General features: G+C 40.7%; 1 protein-coding gene across 31 annotated transcripts in view; it reads right to left on the bottom strand.

Moving 5' to 3' along the window:
- Window positions 1–22,279, bottom strand: part of SORBS1 (sorbin and SH3 domain containing 1) — a 154,993-nt gene that overhangs the window by 89,475 nt on the left and 43,239 nt on the right. For 17 of the 31 annotated variants that reach the window (XM_085554334.1, XM_085554338.1, XM_085554339.1 and 14 more), the window contains exon 1: window positions 17,697–17,839. The exons of the other annotated variants lie outside the window; for them this stretch is intronic. The gene's annotated coding sequence lies outside the window, so the exon portion shown is untranslated. Of the gene's footprint in view, window positions 1–17,696; window positions 17,840–22,279 lie in introns of those variants that run through there. 31 annotated transcript variants of the gene reach the window in all.

Below are 22,279 nucleotides of genomic sequence, written 5' to 3'. Positions count from 1 at the left end.
GGCTACAAGTGAACCAATGAATTAATAATTGTGAAGCAAGATTGGGATGTGCCGATTTATCTGGTTTCATTGCTATAAAAAGGCAGTAAATGTAACAGATATTCTTTTACAGTAATAATAAAAAAGCATCATATCACTCAGAAAAATTTATGACCACAGGCAAGGAGGGAGTACTGTAACTGTAGTAGCTTTCAAAAAAGATTAGACAACTGCATTAACATAATATCTACAGCTGCGAAAGCTACATGAAAAGTCACACAGATCATCAGCCCAGTGGCATTGTTCTCTATTCCATTTGCAGTTTTTCCACTTGCATCTCCAGGCAGGATCTGCCTTTTCCAAGTCTTAGCTGTAAAATTCCTGTTCAGCCCTTAAAGGGTTTTGTGTGACATGGATGTTCAGACCCTGTGGGAGCACTGATATTTAAGTTCTCAAAGATTATAGCCTGTGCCAGAGCCAAGAAGAAAGCCCACAGTTCTGTCTGGTACTGCAACTGCTATTTCTACTCCTGCAATCTGGAAAGATATCAAGCGCTGCAGCAAACTGCTTACTTAAAATCAAGAATCTTCCTCCCACTAGAGCCTGCCCCAGCTATGACTCAATCTGCTACTGCAAATGAAGATGAGGACCAAGAAATTCCATCTTTGGTCTCTGTGCTCAGACCACCATAATGCGCAAAGCCTTTGACGGAGACTAATATCTCAAAGTGACGCTAAAATCCAGCCTGTCTTCAACAAAGCCCCAGTACTAAAACACGAACCCAGGTTTTTAACTTCCCCTGTTTTAATAACAGAAATTTTTTCTGAATAGTCACTGTAAAAAACACTTAAGTCTTCTCACATAGCTCTGACATTCAGTCTTTAACCAAAGATTCTCCTTGGGAATCTGTTAAGCTTGAATGTGTCCAGAACTGCCCAAAAGCAATTATGGAGCTGCTCTAAACCTTTTCAAATCTCCTGGTCAAGAAAGCGCACAGGATAAGGTGTCATCTCCTAATATGATACACCCCTGAGCACTGCGCATCTAGAACTGTCAACTCCTACAATGTGTGATGTCTCCTAAAGCCTCACCTGATGGAAACAGAAGACGGACGAGAATCCCAGCTTTCAACTAAAATAAATAGAAAAAACAACTTTCCAGAACAAAAACAGTGAGTTACTGACATGGTGAAGGTAAAGCTATAAAGATCCAGAATGGATTAGAAATCCCTTAACCTGGGGTAGGGCCAAGCCAAATGATGATTCAAGAACATCTGAAGGGGCAGAGCCAGAAACAGTGCACAACTTCAACACCATCCTGCAGGCATTATCTCTCGAAAAACACCGATCCTATTTTAACATGAAGACCTCTAATATCAAAGGACAAGAGAGGGGAGTGTCAAAACAAGAAGCTGAAATGCTGCCAATGAGAATGATTGTCAGAATACTTGGTGACGTTTCTAAGAAGCCACTGGCTCCCTTTGATCACTGATCCATTGTGCTGCCATGGCTGAGCTGGGCTAGGAGCCCCCAGTGGGCTCCATCATTCCTCATGAGCAGAAAGCACCTCAGATTGCTGCTGCATCCTGCCAGGTGTCAAGCACTGCTTTCAGAAAGGCAAACATGAATGAAATAAGAAGTTTTCTTTAGTTTCTTGGCATGGAAGTCTAATATGTTGAGTAACTGCATAAGCTTAAGAAAAGAGTTAACATTCACAGAAGAGGTTGTTTTCCCATCTGTCTTCCATGAGCGTATAAGAGGAAGTTCTGCCCTTTTCTTCTGATGCCAGGAGAATGTGCCTTGCTTTGGCGTGACCTGAGAAACACGAGAAGAGTGCATTGAGCTCCATGAAAAAGCAATGTGAGAGTCTGAGCAGTAGCTTCCCTTGGGTCCAACTCTTTTCACAGTTTACACTGCAATGGGCACAACACTGAATTTGATCCCGTCTCCTGGGGGTGGACGTTCTTCCCTGTGAAGTCACAGGACACTAAGAAGCTGCAAGTCAGATGTTAATTCAATACAGAAGGCCCAGTCATGACAACTCTTGTGTTTTGACTGCACTTCTTATGACAGTTGCGTTTTTCTGTAAAATCTGAGGTACTGTATCTCATACAGTAAACAGAAGTCTTAGATTTCAGCTTAATAAAGTTCTAGGAACATCACTTAGCACAATGCAGGGCAAGATGCAAGCAGACCCTGAACTAGCTGCTACAGACCTGGGTTTGCCCTGTGCTCCAGAGTGAATGACAGACTGATCTAAGTTCCCAGGTGAGATCAATTAAGTGTTCGTGTAGGTATTTCTAATGTAAATATACATGAGACCTATTCAATGTTTACTTCTCACATTCCTAAAGATCTGCTTCCCTTTAGAGACCCTATTTCTCACCTTTGAAGGTCCAGGCTGCCAGCATCAACCCCAGAGCTGACAACTGCCTACATTTTGCAAAGTGAACATTACACTTCCACTGCAGAGGAGCACAGTAATGGCACCATCACCTGGCAGAGTAGATGCAGCCATTCTTAAGCAGCTATTTCTTTTTTTCTTTTGTTTGCCTTTTTGGCTTTTAATTCATAAAACAACCTGAATATGCAACAGCCTCAGTCTTTGTGATACAGAAAATAACCCTGAGAAAGAAAAATTGAAGAAAATGTAGAAAGATCCTGATATACTATTAAAAATTCATAGCAGATTAACCATGACAACAATGAAGGTGTTTCTATTCATTAGGATTCTATGAGAATGCAGGGGCAGATACATTTCACAGCTGAATATCCCTTGGAAAGGAAAGGAAGATGCAGTGGTAATCTAGTTAAGAACAGAGCATGACTGCTCAGGTTGTGCCAAACTTATCATAGAATTTCTTTACACACGGAAAGAATGCTACAATTACAGCAATAATGCTTCCTCATCCTGCACCACTACACCAGTACCTGACATTTCAGGGGTGTCAATTGAAACAGCGAAATAGTACAATAGCATGATCTTCACACATCTTAACACCTTCTCCAAGCAGTCACTCATCAGAATAGATGGTATCCATGAACCTGATTAAATCAATGTTCCCTGTATTTCCCATGAGATATTATTTAAGTACTCGCGTGGATCAGCCGAGCTCTGACCACTCTCCTCTTATTTACAGCCTTGCATAAGATGCAAGCCATCAAGTGAAGTTGTTTTACAAATTTGCTAAGCACGCTAAACTTTCAGAACAAATCCTATAAACCATATTCTCTGGGCCTTCAGACCTTCCCTAATATGGTCACTAAATATCTGAGAGATGAGGACACCTCACAAATACTCAGATGAACTATAAACTTTTCAGACTTATCATTAAAAAAAAAAAAAAGTTAGAGACAAAAAGATATGCCAGATTATGAATTGGAGCCAAGAGACAACTAAACCATGAGCTGGAAGAGAGAGGTAGAGATACCTAGCACAGCTCAAACAGAACAGTCAAATATGTTTGCAGAACTTAAAGAAGGAGGAAGGATATCACTGTGGAGCTAAGAGACAGCTGTCCAGTATTCTTGCGATTTTCACAATTGAGATATTTTTCCACTTTAAAAACTAGAAAAATCATTAAAAATCTGAGAGTCAAACTTCCCTGGCATCAAACATTAAGATCAAACTCAGCTTGTTTCTTATTCAGTTCTGTGTAAAATTTTACTACTTTTACTGATGTCTTTACAAATGTTTATATGTCTAATCCAAGTCAATATTTTGAGTCTCAGACAGTGCTGCCATTTATGAGAGCGCATCTTAGTTGAATGAATTCATGATAAATTACAGAGTTTATTACAGAGTTTTGTACTATTACAGAGTTTATGCAGATTGTCTTCCCCTTCTTCACAACTAAGTAAGGAAGTTAATACAGAGCAACTACTTTCATGGAAACTCACAGCCTAGACCACATCAGCACTGTGTAGAAAGACTAGCAGAAATATTAACACAGACAGAGGACAAACTCTTCTCATTCCTTTCATCCATCCCTCTTCAATCCTACACTGCTTTTTGCAAAGGGAATTAATTGAACAGACACTCTCCATATAAGCAGCTCACTTATCCTAGCCCAGAGGCTGATAAGCAGAACCTAGCCACACATTCAAGAGCAGAGAATGCTTTGGCCCAAGCAAACAATTTTCTCTGAACAGTGAGGTCTGACAAACCTTTTGAATGTGACTTATTAAAAACAGCCTATGATCCAGAAGACCTGCAACTCAACTGCTTTATATCTGGCTTATAATGTGATGAGAAATACCTTTTGCCTTCCATTCATTCAGATAACAGAGCTTGGCTTTACTATAATACATCTGGGCTAGTTACAACTACACAGGGCCAAAACATTTTCAACAAGTTGTTCAAATGATATTACTTTTGTCCTAAAAAGAGCAAGGTACTCACTTGCCTTGGGGTTTGGCTTACTAACTAAACAGATGTTCAAACACTAACAAAAAGACACACGGCATCCATTAGCTGAACTGCCAGGGTCCTGGGAATTTGCATTGCATTGTACTTCTGTTCTCAGCAAGCGTTCACCAGCGTTGCCCCACTGCATTTCCCTGTAATCAGAGCAAACAGAGCTGCTCCAGCATGATGAGATTGGAATGAGTTAGGAAGATATTCCCATTCCAAAGATCAATATAATCAGACAAACAGCATTAGAGAGGAAGTTCTTCGTTATTCAGATGCTAAAATCTACAGGGCCTGTAAGCAGCAAAGGTGACTATGCTTAACTGCTACACGTTCATTTATATCATGGGTTCATTTTTAACATATTTTATTTCTGAAACACTTGCAGACCTTAGAAGGAGAACTACTTCATTCCAAACTTTCCAAAGCTCACATGCAGTATAGGAACTGCAAGCTATGTCTTGCACCAAGAGAAGCTGAATACACTTTCACAATAGTTTCTCCTTCTTCCCCACATTTTACTGACTCAGATACATCTTTTTCTTTGTTGTCATTGCTTGTTCCCATCTCCCCTCTCCACCACCCCTTTCCAAACCAGGGCTCAACAAAACAGGTCAGGAGGCTCTTTACCAGTTTGAAACAACATGCATTAATTCGATCACCAAGGCACATTCATTTCATGGAAGTAATTGTATGAACAGCCTCTGCCTATTTGAGACATCTCTTCACCCTAGACACCTCTATATTGGAAGAATTAATGAGCCACGTCCACCATTTTTCACAGCCCCCTTGAGGCAGCACTTACCACACTTCTTTATCGTAATTGCAGCATCAGCAACCTTTCTACGTTCAAAAATCAAACCTACACACTCCAAGGCAAAGCACCGTTTGATTTCCAGATAAGTACAGCTGCAGATCCCAAAGGCTTCATTGTAGCAAAACATTTAGGCATGTGTGTATAAATGATCACAAGCCTCATGTCAAAGGCAGTAACGAATAAGCTCTTTATTCTAACAGGAATGAGACTAAGACTCTTGAAAAGCAAGGAAGTCAATGAAGGGAAAATGTATTGCCAGAGATGCTGATATGACCAACTATATCAAGCTTGCATCAGTGCAGTTACATCTGTGCACCGGGATCCTCCTGTTTCTTTTTAAGAGAATGAAGGCCAAGCGCCTAGAAGACTCTTCCCCTAAATTACACTCACAGTGTACACGTCTCTGTCAGTGTAACAGTTACACATTCTTCACACGGACCTGACTTCTTGTACAAGTTAATCCCCTCTTGCTTTGCTATCAGAAAATGGTCATGTAGGAACAAGGAAAGAGGAATGCTACATGCGCTCAGTGAAGAGGTCAGTGACTAAACATGTCTTAATGCAGTTTAGACTACATATCTGAAAGTGAATTATCTCGGTGTTACAGGATGAGATCTTCCAGAGAAGACAGACTGATTTGCTGAGGTCACTGGAATGAGCATTTCCTGGAAGGAGACAACTCTGAAATTCACTCCAGTAATTTCTGTGAACCAAATTTGGAAGTATACTGGCTTGTTTTATTTGCCTTGTCATTTGCATAAGGCATGAGAACATATTCAGCAAGCCTAGGCCCAGATAAGTAAAAGGACAAATTCTAACTTACAGCTTTCAGAAGATAAACATCCATATATAGATAATGACACAACAGATTTAATAGTGGTAACTAAGTAGTGTCTGCAGTTAATTAACTTTCAATATTTGAGATGTTTCTTGTAATAGCTTTAAGGAAACGAGCCCAGAACAGTTGACATTTTATCCTTATGCATAACTAAATTGCATCACAAATTAGAGCTCTTCCTACCAGAGGAAAAGTAGCAACAAGCCCTAGCTGCGCCAGGAAGCTCCAATGGCCTCTGCCTTTGAATAAAACACTAAAGGGACTCTTCTGCAACAGAAGCCTGAACTCTCATCTTCAGATGAACTTCATCTTTCTACCACATCACCTACAGAGCTGTTCTAGGGCTTCATTTCAGAGGCAGTGCTCTCATGGTCACAAGGCAGCCTCCAGGAGGCAAGAGACGAGGCTCCTCCTTGGGGCCTCCTGCAGCTTTTCCAATCTCTACTTGCCATCCAGTCTCTGCACTTTGCTAGCCCCAGGTTTCCTACTGAGCCCAGACTGCGTAGGATGTATTTCACATCTCAGCTGAAGTAAATCACACAAACACTTTGTATATTTGGCAAGCAATAGCCTTCCCTGGACTTTTCTATAGCTAGATGCCAAGTCATGCTGTTTTACTGACTCAACTGTTACGAATCAGAACAGCACTTTCTTTTGCTCCAAGACCATGGCTAGGGAGCAAGAGATTATGGCTTGTATTCTAAAAACACAATGAAGTTGAGGCATTTTTGGCTACCAGTGCCCCTAAAGCAGTATTGTCACACACCCTCCCTGGAGTGTAAGTTATCCCTTGCCCCTGCTCCCATGTGGAGGAAACAAAGGATGACTTCTGCAGGCCAGAGATAGTCATGTCTTGCAGAAAGTTGCCTTCCACCAACACTCCTCAGGCAAAAATCAGAACAAGTTTGTTTTTTACTGAACATGGTATGTTACAGCATATCTTATAGCACACACAGTAATTGCTGAGAGTTGAAGAGAGGCAATATTTGATTACTAATTGTTAGTGACAGGTGACAGTGCTGTTAGCAATTAGTCCAAACTGCTATACAAATTGCTAGCAGCCGCTTATTACCAGATATAGACCTGCTAGTGGAATCACTGTGAGAACATACTGAGTGCGCTGTTACCTCCAGGGCTGGCTGCCAGCTCCAAATGTCAGGGTTGTGCTACTGCAAACCTCACAGTCCTGTCCACCATACAAGCTACCTGACATCTTAATAGATTTGCCAAAATAAGAGGGGTTTGCAATTCAAGTCCCTGTGTCTCTCTTGCATCAAGAAGTAATTTGTATTTTAAACATTGCTAACAGCTCTTACTGACTACGCAGCAGGGTGATCAACACTCAGGAAAGCAGCCTTGCTTCTGTCAATGCCAGCATGATAAGTAAGGTGAAGAGGAAACAGAACGAAAATATTTAAGCCTTATTTAGTCTCAGCAAAACCCTGTGTAGTTCAACCTGATCAACTGCCAGCCCACTGCATCTGGATTTGGTTTCTGATGAAAGCATCTACAGTGATATAATCCAGTCCTGAATTACGAGCAAAGCTTAGAAATAGTCTGCCATGACAAATGGAAACTATGCTCTTACAAACAGCAAGAACTTGCTCTGTGATGCAGTAAGAGAACTGCTATCGGCACAAAAGTCCTGGCACGCTCTTTATAATGAGAAGTGTGAGGGAAATGGTAATCCTGCATTTCCATAGCATGTCATCTGAACTTCAGAGCTATTCTAAGCTGACAAGTCCCTATTGCTGTGACTATGCAAGCATTGCTCCCACTCTGATGATGCAAAAGCTGAAGCACAGACAGGATGTAATTTTTCTGAAGTCCCCCTGGAAGTCACAGTCTGCCAGATGAACCGAGTCCACAGTGCAATCAGTTGCCAATAGACTCCCAGAATGACAAAGGGAATCCTTAATAACAGAGCAAACCCTTCCCTGGCTCTGTTGCACTGAATTACCGATGTGATTTGGGGTTTCATGTCAACAATCCAAATGTTGTTAATTAATAAGTTCGTGAAGTGCTGGCACCCTTCAACAGATGCATTCCCCACAAGTGTCTAGATAAGAGTGTACACATCTAATGAAGAAGCTGGATGCCTCGGAACAGAACCACTCTATGTGATAACCACCCTACTAAAACACGGTCTTGAAACAGGTCCAGAAGTGAGCAGAAACCTCCTCCAATGGAGCTGCTGAGTGCCCCACAACCAGGAGCTCAGCACACAAACACAAAAGCACCTTCTGTCCAAACCTGTACTACCAAGAAATGGCTTGAGTCACATCTGACCGAAGCAGCTCAGTAGATGGCAAAACGGAACCTGCCATAATTTCTGTCTCTGGTACATGAGGTCCATGACAAAAGGAATTCAGTGTGTTTGGCAATCAAACCTTTTTTTTCTTTTTTCCCCCCAGTCAATCCAAAAGAAAACATGCACAGACAGTATCTTATTACAACTCTTTCCTCCCACCCAACAGGATTAGAATAAACAGAATGCCAGCCCCCAGGCCAAAACAAAACCTGGATCTTTCTACACCTTTGCTAAGGAATCCCTTGAAGAAAACAAACAAAAAGCCACCCTACAGAATTAGGATTTACTCCTTCAGTTATTTAGCTCCCTGCACACTGATCACTGTCAATAAACAGAGTTGTGTATTGCCATAATGTTTAAACATGTAAACAACTGCAGATGTAGATGGCTTCTGAGGCTGCAAACAACTTACACAAATGCCAACCTCTGCTAAACAGATTCAGCTTCACACCTAACTTCCTCCAGATACTTCTGTTCTTTCTAGAGCAGAGCTACACTCACATTGCACTTTCATCTTCATACAGATCTGTAGTTTTCCTTTTCAACCCACAAAGTATTTACTGAACACAAATACCAGCAGGTAAATCTGAAGAGTTTCCCCCCTTGTTGGGTGTTAAGATACGTGGGGGGGTGGGAGGGGGGAAGTACAGAATTACAGTTTGAACAACTTTTATTTTAGCGCTGTATTTCAGCAAAGGCATTATTTGTGCAGCACTTTATGCAGTGAGCACAGCATCACCTACTTTAAAGGCTGTTGTAATACATTTATTAAGTAGTTGTACTAACATCACTAGGATGGCATTCTCTATATAAAATTCTGGAATACTTCATTTATGAGATACCAAGAGTTACATGAAATAAAGTAATATAGTGATAGAATAATAGGGGCCTCAGACAAGCTTGTGTTAGTTTTTACAATTACGTGACAGATTCGGAGCAAAACTGACCATTCCCAGTAAACAACCTCACTCACGCATAAAGCTGACATCCCATTTGGCTCTAAGCAAACATCAAGCACACCACGTATCTGAAACATTTGTAGCATAAAACTCTCAGCTTTTCAATTTTATGGAAATTTTTGATCTTGCAGGCTGCTGTAGGTGTAATTATCTTGTTGTGACCTTCTATTTTTCATCTATTTCCCATCAAGATCAGCTACTCTGTGCTTGCTAGCAGATGGAATCTTCCCCCATTCCCAAAAACACTGCCAAAGCATGACTTGCAAACCAGTATTAGTATACAGGAACTTTGTCAAACATAATCCACACCAAAGATAACAATTATAACAATTAGCATTGCCATTAATTCTAAACTTGGACATCTCCACAAGGCAAACAGTAAGGACAAGATCAGTTTCAGCTAGGGAGAGTTAACCAAACATAAGGCATTTAGACCATTACCTCAACAGTACGAGGTGAGTGATATGGGCTTCCACAGGACATATAATCCTGTCCTAGAGCAGGGCACATAAGCTGCAATGAACTGCCACATGGCAGTGCTTTTCTTTCTCTGTTAACTGTGGAAAGAGCCTGGAGCCTTGTTTTTAAGAGACTTACTTCTCCTTTGTAAGTATAGCAATAAGCCCTCTGTCATAGGCGCAGGCAGTAACAGCTGAGATGACAGCATCATCCCCTGCTACTTGTAGATGTTTAATCCTTTACAAAACAATTAGGTAGGGAAATAATTGATATTGAAAAGACAAGCAGATTTCCTCCTAATAATCTAATATGAAGTAGAGAGTGTCAGATTGTAACAGATTTCAAGTTGTGGGTTTTAAGGTTGTGGTTTGTGTTTTGGCAGAGATGTCACTTGGACCCAAACACACTTTGTGCAAATACCACAGCTGAAGGCGTCAATTCCAGACTGAAAATGGGATTGTACTTAAAACATAGATCAGCCTATGATGGAACACTCGGGATCCCACGACATCAAGGTCACTAATCAGAAGTCAGATGGCACAACTCACTGGTGATAGCATTCCATCTTGAACACAACAACAGTGTTATAACACTGCCACCCTTTCATCTTCCTAAAGTTCCACACAGGCTGTGGTGCCAAGTGCTCAAGCAGACCTGGAAGTCTTAACACCCCTCTCTGCTCTGACACAGATGAGGTCAGGGCTCTTAAGAGCAGGATTTGGGTCTAAGGGAAACCTGCACCTATCTGAAAGACAACTGTTCATCACTGGTGGTCTACAAATATAATCCCCTAGAGTACTGAAAGATCAGGATTACTGTATCAGTTACAAAATATTGTAGCTGATGAAACAATATATTTAGAGGGGAGATACTTAGCATATGCTGCAGGGGACATCAAGAGTCTTCTCAGCTCACACAGTTATTGTAGAAGTATTTACCTATGCGCTTCCAGCTTGCTTTACAACTCCTGTACTAAGGAACCACAATAACCTTTTCTAGTTGTAAAGCAGTTCGCATTCCAGAAACAGTCAATAGTGTTAGCTGTATTTAATAATCTGCTCTGGCAGATCTTGTTTATCCCGATGCTGACAGAGATGACACACACAAGAAAGGAAATATAGAGTAAGTCCATGAAAGATTTATGTATATTATTGATTGTGTAAATCCAGAGGCAGCATTAAAGAATGGAAATGGAATGAGACGTTTCCTGAAGTAACATTTTAGACCCTAATCAATTTTGCACCATAGTGTTTTATTTAAAGAGAAGACTGAAGTCCTACCCCTCAAGATAACCCCCCACTCCACTTCCACAAAAAAAAAAAAAAAAAAAAAAAAAAAGTCCATGGTACATTCTGTATTTAGGAGCTGATTTTGCATCACCTTACACAGCCAGCTACAAGCAGCCCCACTGACTGCAAGGCAGCTACTCATGGAAGGAAGGATTCTCCTTGAAGTCATGGGGTCTGCAGGCATCTGTTAGCACACTTCTGTATGGCAATCCATGTTCACATTAAATCAACACTTAATATAGTGATTTCTTAATTTATCTAACAACTGCCTCAGATCACGTAACAAGGATGCCCTAGAATACAGTTTTATTTATTTCTGCTAATGCTTTAATACAAATTGAGCAATGCTATCCAGAGCTGCAGGGCACAGTATAAATTTGAGTTTCAGAATGTCAATGGGAGAAGAAAAGGCAGTTCATTTCAGTAACAAAATGCTTTTATTATCTGCAAAATACACGTGACATTTAGAAGACAGTGATCTTCATTTCCTTGTGAACTTTAGCAAGGATCCATTACAAAATGCCACAAGCAACTGATAGATTGCTGTAGCATTGCAACAAAGAAATTGGCTTCCACTAGCAGTCTTGTGACATGCAGCAAATAGCACAGAACAGAAACCCTGCAAATCACAAATCCACATCACACTTGGAGCTCTTCAATTCATAATCAGCACTTTGGTTTTTATTAAGAAAACCAGATTACTTAAATCTGGGGGTGTTTCTCAGTGTAATGCAGAAATGCCATATGTACTTTTCACTGATTAGCAGAAAAGTCAGTTCAAACTGGTTTTGCTGGTTGACACACACATAACACCAGACTCCATCAAATGCCCAAGTCAGATGGGCATTTGTACGGGGTCCCTTTATACCTCTCCACCAGAGGGAAAAGCCTAGTTTTAAGGAACCCGACCTTGCCATGTCACATACTAAAAGCTACAGTGGAAGAAATAGGCCTCCGTTAGCCTGAATGGGCACAGATTTTACTGTACTGTATACTTCTGAAAAAACTATCCACAACACCTAGATGTTGTGACCAATGTGACCAACAGAGAAAATACAAGTCTGACATCAGTGAGCACCAGGTCAAAACAGCTCCTCTAAATACATTTCTTGCTCTGAAGAGGGCTCAGTAAGTCCCACACAAAATCTTTCATTATTTCAGTGGATGTTTTAGAAATGGAAATGGGTATTTGACATGATAGTTCTGCTGACCACCCATTAGCAACCTTCTGAGAAGCATGAAGTTGTGCATTGTTTAGAAGGAGATGACATTAAAATTATTTCATTAACACGTGAGTAAAAGACAGAAAAAGGCAGAAGAGCTTAAAGAATTCTGTTGAAATGTGTCAAAAAAGGCTCCTTGCTCAGACAGGCCTCGATGGAGGACTGAGGCTGGATATCCTTTTGGTATGCAAACAGAGGCATTTGCTGTACATGGACTTATTTCCATTAGCTTCCATAATGACTGAGGCTGGGAGATGCTCTGTATGTGAACATACATATACGACTTTGAGAGGACTAAAGTGCTGTTTTAAGAAAACTACTCAAGTTTGTTTAAAACTATCAGTTCAGTAAGTTGTTCCCTCCATTCTCCCCTCCACCCCCAGCCAGAGCTTACACTTTATCCATGTATGGAAGAGATTTCAGAGGTCTGAGTCATTAAAACCTACAGAGAATAAAAGAACTTGGCAAATATGAAAGCAAGGCATTTTAAAAGGCTCTGGGACAGCCTGCTCCCCCTTGCTACTGAAGATGTGATAGATGAGTTGCCATTTATGTGTAGGAGCTGACAATCTGAGGTTTTGGGCAAGCCTACGAACTTAATTATACAACATGCCCCAAAACAACTTAAATACATATACATGCCAAAAACTGAGGGGGAACCTTTTGATCCTACTAAGAAAAAAAGAAAGCAACATTTGAAGTAGTAGTCTTGTGTGTTATCTGCAGACAAACTTCCTGCCAAATATTATTGTCTCCGCCAAGAACTATGGTATTTTTGGATGGTTTTTTATTTACAACCCCTCCTTGTGCATGAAACAGTGATGTTTTGCCATTTTTAGGAGTGGCCAATTATATAAAAAGCTCAAACAATTTCAAGCAACAATCTCTTCTCACAGGACTTGTCTTACTGGAGAGAGCATTACCACAACCTTCAGCTTCCCTAAAAAAACACAACAAAACCAACACGAAACAACCCACACAACCAAAGCAGACATTTCAAGGGAAAAAAAACAACAATAAACATGCTAAGGAAAGGTCCAAGAGATGTTTGTTGTTGTGGCACCTTAGACAACCATACGACATTCTCTGTAAGCATATGGGATTTACCAGAGACAATATCCTGCTCTTGGTAATACTATAATATGCAAATAGAATCATGGTGGCATTAGCTTTTTTCCTCCCCTTCCTGATTTTTGTAGTCATGCATCTTCCAGACCTGCCTTTGTGAAAAGCAGACTTTCTGATGACATTCAGCTTCCAAGCCCTTAGGATGCACCCACTCAGAGCGCTGCTAAGTAATCACAGTTCGGCATGATGTTTCCTCCCTCAAGATAATTCAGCAGGGCTCAGATTCTCAGAGGTCACTGAGGATCTGGGACTCAGGAAATCTGAGCTCTGTTCCCAGCCTGCTGCTATCACTGCACTGAAGTGCAGTGCCTCATTTTCTCAAATTAAAAATATATATATATAAAAAATAGGGCTAAGTCCACCAGCCTCCTTTTCAGAAACTTTAAAAAAGGGATCAGCACTAAATAAGAGCTGTGCATTTATCACTCAGTCCTCACATTCCCCAAAAAACCTCACAGGATTTTAATTGGCAATAAGCACCTGGAATATTCCAGGTAACATTTATACCGTTTCAAACACCGCAGCGCTTCTCAAGAACAGAGACTTCTCTTTCCCCCACATCTATCCAGAGTAACTTATCTCAAATACATTTTACACAGGATTTCGGCTCTGAAGCTGAAAATCCAACCTAAACTCCTCGCTATGGCATCTGATCCATGCCAGTAATTGCAGCCATGTAGATCCCCATGAGAAGGTCTGTATTTTCCCAATTACAAAAACATATAAGATGAATATCACAGAAAGGGTCATTTGATTTCCATTGGCATCATTAATGATTACTCCACTTACTAAGAAACACACCTTCTCCCACCCCATCATTCCCTTCACTCACAACCTGAATAAGTTAAGAATGAGAATACTTGAGTACACTGAAGATAAAATCCAGACAAAACCTCATGGATAACAATCCCCCTGTGCAAACTATCTGCAAGAAAATGCATCATTAAAGACAAGTAATACCCTATTCCTCATGAAGTACATTCAATTCATACACTTTTTAGAGTCTCTAAGGCCATGCAGAAAAATCATATTTAAAAGACAAATTTTCAAATCTTCCCCCCTTTCTCATTAACAGGGACTAAAATTTGTTCTGTTTCTTTTCCTCATTTTTTCTTTCCTTTTTCCTCAGTGCCACAATCAATGGAGTTCAAAGCAATTACGAAGTCACAGAGAAAATATGAGGACACTGAGTGAGAATGAAAACATTGAATAGGTATCTGAGAGTGAGCTGCAAAACAGGTTAGCACAGATTTGAGTGCCAGAAGCTTTTCATGAATGTGGTGAGATGATGAGAGGTAAACAAGAAGAAATAGGTTTCAGAGTCCATTCTCTACAAAACTTAAGTCTTTTTAAGAGTCTGGAGAGATCAGAACACAATTTCTGTAACTCAGAAACTAATCGTGTCAAAGGCTGTACAGGCCTTCTCATACAATAGGACACCCTTTAGTTCTGCAGTCTTGGCCCTGGGGAAATCCTACCACATACAGACAGGGCCAGCAAATTTCAGTGGAATCTAAAAATAACACATTAATGTGCTAAACATTACTGCAGCCTGCCTAGCAGGGAAGATTCAACACATAAATCTGTGCTTGCCTCCACTCAAATATTACCAGAACTTAAAACCATAAATAGGAGCCCAAGATCTTACTCTATGGATTAACTGGAATAAACTGAAGTCAAACAGACATGCTCTGTGTGACAGATGCGACCCTTTCCCAATAAAGCTTTCAGCAGATCTTCAGTTCAACAAATGCTTTCTGTATGAATAAATGCAGATGCAAAAAATAATAATAATAATCAAAAATCTGTTTTCATAGTTCAGTATTTTTACTGCAGTGTTATCTAATGGTTCAATCAAATCCTATCCCTAAAGCTCTAGGTGTGCGTAGGACTGCACTCCTTATCAGACTAGTTCAGAGCTGATAGAAACCACACAAACAAATAAAGCATTATTACATGCACAGCGAAAGAAACATAACACAAATAGATCAAATAACATGACAGAGATCACACTGCGTGCAGCAGTTACGCATTCAGCTGGTGAGCCCCAGCTCATTGCCAAAACCTATTTCTATCACAGGCAGGGTGAGTTTCCCAGGCTGCTGGGCCCACTTGAGCCTAGGTGCAGTCATTCCCTTTCTTACTGGCCAAGAACTGATGGCTGTGCAGGACAGCGAGCTATTGCACTGGTTGCAATAGAGATAATGTTTTCTATAAATGGGAGACCATTCAGTCACCTGAAAGGAGCCTTACAAGAGGAGCCCTCCAGCAGACTAGACTGAAGCTCTATACGAAGTGGCTTAACAGCTGTTAATAACCATGCTCTGGGATCCAGCCATTCCTCTAGACATCTTCATCAGTTGTCCGGTGTGCCTCAGAAAACTCTGGAATAGCAAACTTTGGATTTTAATCTCAAGGAAACCACCTGGGAAAACCCAGCAGGAGCATGAGGCAATGCGCTGGGCTCTGCTCAGCCTCCTGAGCTCAGGCACTGGCAGCCACCCCCAGGCAGGGACTGGAGGAGCAGGAGGGCCCTCAGAAAGGTGCTGGCAAACAGGACTCCTCCTCAGAGCAGCAGAAAGCAGCAGTTTGTTCCCAGCATCATGTAACAGCTCCAGCCTTTAAAATGACCACAAGTTACTAAGCAAGAAGATGAAACACACCTAATGGAAACATTAAAACCAACACCCATCATGAGAAGGGTTACATCTTCAGCTATCACCCACATCTACCTAAACCAAAAAGTGCTCACAGCCTTCAGCTGAATCCAAATAAAACTCAAACTAGCTGCACTTTTCATCTCTCAGACCAAAGCCTATACAAGACCTTCAGTACCTGAGTGCAACTTCTGGGTGGCTGTGCACAGCACAGGCTGCCTGAGGCCATAGGAACGCCCAGTCTACAGCCATATCCTTTTTGGGGGAAGTAGGGGCTGCCTCTGCCATGCAAAACTTAAGTGAGGTGACCAGGACTGACACTGGTCATTACAGGAACAGAATAAAACTGAAAAATGGAACTGAAGATCCAGCACAGATACCAGCCACTATGCTTATCTAAAAGTCCAAGTGACCGCACCTAATCTTGCACTTGGACTTCATGATCTTCAGTCTTTTCCAACCTGAGCAATTCTATGATTCTATACTTTCACAGACTTTTAAAACAAAAGAAATTCTCCCATATTTGTCAGCAGAACCGAGAAAAAAGTCTAGCACTAGGTCACATTTAAAATGATTTAACTATGCTACTAATTATTGAGTCAATTCATCAAGTCTGAGGCTGACTCTAAATGGTTCCAGCTGCAGCACAGAAACCTAGAACAAAATACAAACCAATTTTCTAAGGCTTCGTATCAGCTTCAATTTTCTTTTACATTAAGAGAATAATTTCAGCCCCAAATTAACAGTTATTAAGATGTGCTGAAGTTGAGCCCATTTTACTCTCAGTTTTAGCTAAGAATTCTTCAAGTTGAACTTGCAGTTAGACACATGGCATCTCTTTTCTTTCAGGATGTTCATTTGGGGAAATTTAACAGGCAAGAGATGCCTATCTGAGAATGGAATCAATCAGGAATGCAGTTACAAAAGAAAGAATTTCAGCAGACCATAAAGGAGAGAGAGAAAAAAGAAAACCCCACTATAAGAATAGTCCATCAAAACGCAACTGCAGAGAGTTTGGGCAGCTTCCCAGTGCTCCAGAGGGAATTCTGCTATTTGCTGAGTTTAGTGAATGTAATCGAGTGCCGAAGGAAAACCAGAAGAAAAAAAAAAGAAGTACTGCTGCTTTCACCATTTTCTCAGTTCTGCTCAGTATGAGAAAGCATACGGAAAACAGAGAAATTATTGTATTGCTGCGAAAGCAGATGTTCTCAGCACAAATAAGAGTGACTGATTAGACACTGAATAAAACTACACAATCAGGCTTTTTTTTTTAAATAAAAGTCACTCAGCTGGCAGAGAGGAATAAATAAAAAGGAGACTCAGAAAGTACTTTGGGAACAACATCTGCAGAGATAAGCAAGTCCTGCTTAGTTCCACAGTAAAAAGGAGCTAGTTCTTTCCCTCACAGATCATATGCAACATCATCTGAGCTACTTTCCTGCAAGAATCTCAGCGTGCAGCATTAGGCATTCTAACTCATTCAGAAGAGATGCAAACAGTTAACAGGAAATGTAAAGTAAAATAACTCAAGCAATCTCCCTCCAAAGGCAACAGATAGTCCATAAATGCAGAAAATGCAGAAGAGACCGGAAAGCACTTAAAACTTCTGAGGTTTTAAATACTCACTTCTTGCAGCCAAAATCACGTCAGATGAGCATCCAGGAAAATTTTTAAAAGCTCACGTTAAGGAGCTTAACCAGCTGAGAACATGATGTAGCCCTTCCTTTGGGCTGTCCAGCCATACGCATTTACTCATTCAACAGAAGCACAGTGTGCGATATTGTAGTTCAGCCTTTTACGTAGGGACGCCAGGAGAGGGGGGAGGAGGGGAAAGCCCTTCCCAAAGGCTTTAGTTCAGCCCACTCATTAAAATACAGAGTGGAAACAGCTGCCGTGGAAAGGAAGAGGATGTCCTGGCAGTTTCTTGGGTGTAAAATGATTTAGTTCTGGAATCTTAACAATACATTTTTTTCTTCTGAATTTTATTCTTGCTCTGCATTTCTCATAAAAATAAATAAAATAATAATTAATAAACAAAACAGATCAGCTCTGGCTCTAACTCAGCTCAGAAATTAATATAACATACTGGATATTCATCTATCAATTTTCAAAATCAGCACATCTTACTAGGGGAAATAAATCCCTAAAAGATTCTCTTTCTCCTCCCTGCAAGGACAACTGTGAGTTCATGTGCACTTTCTAAGGCTTACATCTACATGTAATATAATACCCAATTCATCCAGAATGTCTGCTCACCAACAAGTCCCAAGAAGACAATAAATTTTACATCATTAATAGCAACATTTATGACTGACAGCATCTCTCGTACATATTAGCACCACAAAGTTAAGATTAGATAGAGAATGAAGATAGGTGATAACAACAGTGAAAGCCCCAGGAATATTTCTTCCAGGAGACACTGAAAAAAACAAAACAAGGATTCTTCAGTCTGATAAAGTGCTGACAGAGGAGAAATGAGAGCTCTATTAAATCTTGAAGGACATAAAACCCACAAATCTGGGAATGGTGGCTCATTCCTTCTGGTAACACTGAATGAAATCTCAGGCTTCTTCAAGACTTAGAACAAAACCAGTACTTTTTTACAGGATATGTAACTGGATTGCAAACCACATTACCACAGGATATTGTAAAGGTCTGCTGTGTAAACTACCTCAAAAATTAAACGCTAAAACTCATACCTTGGGAAGTTGTTAGCCACAAATTACTAGAAGGTGCAGATACTTTGGTGAAGTAACACTTTGCATTTGGCCTCAACATTAACCTCCTCCCTAAAGCTGTGACGCTGGCTCCTGCCAGAGATAGCAGACTGGATTAAGAGAAGCATCTTTGAGCCACACCTGTAGCTTTATATTCTCAGTGTTGTTAGGTCTATTTCACAGACAGTGAATTAACTATGTACATTAAGATACAAGCATCAAAGCTATTTTGAATTTCTGACTACCAACCAAAATAAGACACTGGGACATAACCCTTACTAGCCTGAAGTGAATTTGCACTTCCTCAAAGGCAACAGCCAAAGCATCCCATTTTTCACACTGCCACATATGTGTCTCTTCTCTTGAGACTCCAGTCTGACTACTTCATGTGCAAAGTTTCTCACCAACAGTCTTTCCATGACAGATTTCAGCAGCTATTTCTCCTGTTTTCTGCTTAATACATTCTGGTCGTGAAACCTGATATTTAATATCAAAGCCTTTTTAAGTGCATGTGTTTCTTTTTTATATATCATCAGCTGGCATTTTTCAATTTTCAACTGGGTAACAACCATAGCAGAAAGTAGCAAATAGTTGGACAATAAGAGACATACCTTAAAAACAGCCTTGCAGTACTCAAGCATTCACTGTGTAGCAGAAGGCGTAGCTGCCCACTAGCTCTGCTGTTTCAACAGCTGGTCTTAATTAATATTCAGAAACAAGACACTTCTATGCAAAATAAACCAACTGACTTCAGAGACTGGGTCTAAGAAAAGCAGCCACAAATTCTGCTTCCCTACTCTGCTTAATTTTAAGCTGGGACTTAACAGCTGTTTGTCTGTCTTCGCATGTTTAATGTTTCCTGTAGGTCTGCAAAAGCATGCAAAGTATTTTAGTTCAAGGCCTCTATATGGTTGTAATGGGAAATGGCTGTCCCCCTTAAAGAGCTGGGTTAGTATAGAAACAGAGATCGTCTGACTGACAGTGAAGTCATTAGTGTATATCTCAAAGGGAAGGAAAAGACAGACAAATATTTACTGCCTTCTGTACACACCACAGGATTCAAACGCTGACTATTTTTGGTTACTTCTCCTGTAAACAATCCAGACTAAGGTCTGGTACTGTTGTACCAGAAAATCTGTCAGATTTGGTTTTTTTTCATATCAATAGAAAGTTTTGCTCCCACCCACCTTTGCCAGACAGTTCCTCTAAGCTGCAAAACAGCCTCACAAACAGAAAGCTGGTATCTGAACTCTAGCCTGGCCAAGACTACACACTTATGCAAGAAGGTCGTGCTCAGACCCCTTGGTCTACCTGAGAGAACCCATTCAAAAAATGCTCCCGCTACATGGAACCAAACAGAGATCAACTTAAATCAGAAATGTGGTGGGCTGAGGCAATTCAACCAAGCATCGGGGATGTGGAACAAAACCTCAAACAGTCTGAATCTGTTCTTTGGATCACAAAGCCTCTCCATTCCAGCTAACTTCCCCACCCACCCTGAAAGCATTCTGCTTTGGGAGTGGCTCTTCTCACACAGCAAGCAAAATTTTCTTTTACTGTGGTTCATGGAAAATTTTCTTGTTTTTCTTTCTGCAGCCCACCTAGACTGGGAAAAAAAAAGCATTAGTCCCATCCAAAACCCAGGATTAACAACTATGCCTATCTGTGGATAGCTCTTTTCAATTAGAAATGAAGCAATCCCACAACTGCCTTTTGTATGGCTCATTATGGGAATGGTGGTGTAGCACAACCACAGAAAGAGTTGTACTGGATTAGTTTGAGAAGTTATTGTAGAGCACTTTGAGGTACTTTCATCCAAAAAAAGGCTTATGAAAACAGGGATTAGATCAGTTCTAGGGCAACTGTGGTTTTTAAGTGTATAAGGGCTTCCCATAAATTTGAATGGTAATAAGAGACAACTGGATACGTAGATTTTATTCCAACTTATTACATATCATGAGCTATAAAGATTGAGTCATGGAGTATAAACAGCGCAATCCTCAGGCACAATAACTAAATTTATTACCTACCCAAAGTCTGCTATCAGTAACATGAATCCTGTTATTGCTTTCAGTGGGATTTGAACCGGTCTCCCAAAAGCACTTGGGGGGGGCTGGGGGGGGGGGGGTGAAATCCCAACAATTAGAGAAATAAAAGCATTTTAATTTTAGCAACTTATGGATATTTTTTCTTATTTGTTTTTTTACTTTTCAGGAAAAAAAGGACCTGGATGATGCTACAGTTGGTCAGATCATCATTTTATTTAATCCAAAAAGCCTTTATCAGTACCAGAAGCCTCATGGTCACATACAAGAAACTTATTAGCAATTCTGGGAAAGCTGTAGCTTAAAAAGAAACAAAGAAGCTTCACTCCATCAGCAAGGTATCATTTTGTATTTACTGGATAAGTTTTCAGCTGGACTGATTCCCAATTTATCTCACCAGTGCTAAGCAATGAGTTGAATCCATTTACACCAGTTATGAAAAGACAGCTCCATAGAAGAACTTAAAATCTTTCACAGTTTGGTGAAACAAAGCAGAAGCCAAGAGAACAAGTCAGGTAAGACAAATATTTGGGAACAAGTATGATTGTCTGTATGTCTGGAGCAATGCTCCTGGCATTTCTGGGAACTTGGAACCAAACACGGGAATCTACGCTAAAGTAGAGCTCACACAAGGAGCCTGGGGCACAGCAAGAAGCAAAGTCTGGAAGCCTTACTCTTGTATTGTCCCTCTTCAGTTGGCTTGATATTCTCCAGACAGCTCAGCTCCCTCCTGACTACAGAGTGACATGATTCTCTTAACAAAGAGGACATCACTTCTCAACCTCCTACCACACTTTCATCACATGCAAATTGCCTTTTTCCTTTCCCTGAGCTAGGTCTAGGTTAATGGCAGTGCAGCACCCACAGTAACTCCAAATTTTTCATCATCCACCCCAAATTGCACTTTGGGTCTTTACTCTGTTTTCCAGGCTTGGCTGAACTAGCTTACAACTAGCTCTGCTTCCTCCCCTCTCTCTCACTGCAACTCTGGCCCTGCAAGCAGCACAGCTGCTTCTCCTACCCTCTTGCTGACGCTTACTCCTAAAATGCCTCCTTGGAGCAGATGTTTCCCATGTGCTTCATTCTTTATTTTCTCCCCACCCCCTACATGTTCCCATGCAAGAAGCAATTTATCTCCTTTAGCTCACAGATCCAAACCTGAAATAGTGTAAGCTTTATCATTCTAGCCATTGTGGTTCTGGAACAGGCAGGAAAAAAAAAACAGACTCTGTCTTTTTCCCTGTGATAGTATGTGGAGAGGAGGAAAAAGCCTTTGGTTCCCATTTCATTTTCAGATCACCAGCTGAAGTTTATGGTTTTCCTTCCAGGGGTGAAATTTTATTTCTTAGCAATATTTTGGTAAGCAGGATTATTTACTATCTGCATATTTTGCCCCTTTCACTTCTAACTCATTCCACTCTTTAGTAGCTGCCGCTAATATCTCAGA

The sequence above is a fragment of the Coturnix japonica genome, chromosome 8 (genome assembly GCF_054131305.1).
Source record: "Coturnix japonica strain WE chromosome 8, WE-NBRP24, whole genome shotgun sequence".
In the NCBI taxonomy this organism is placed as follows: Eukaryota; Metazoa; Chordata; class Aves; order Galliformes; family Phasianidae; genus Coturnix; species Coturnix japonica.
This window is presented reverse-complemented; position numbering and strand designations above follow the sequence as displayed.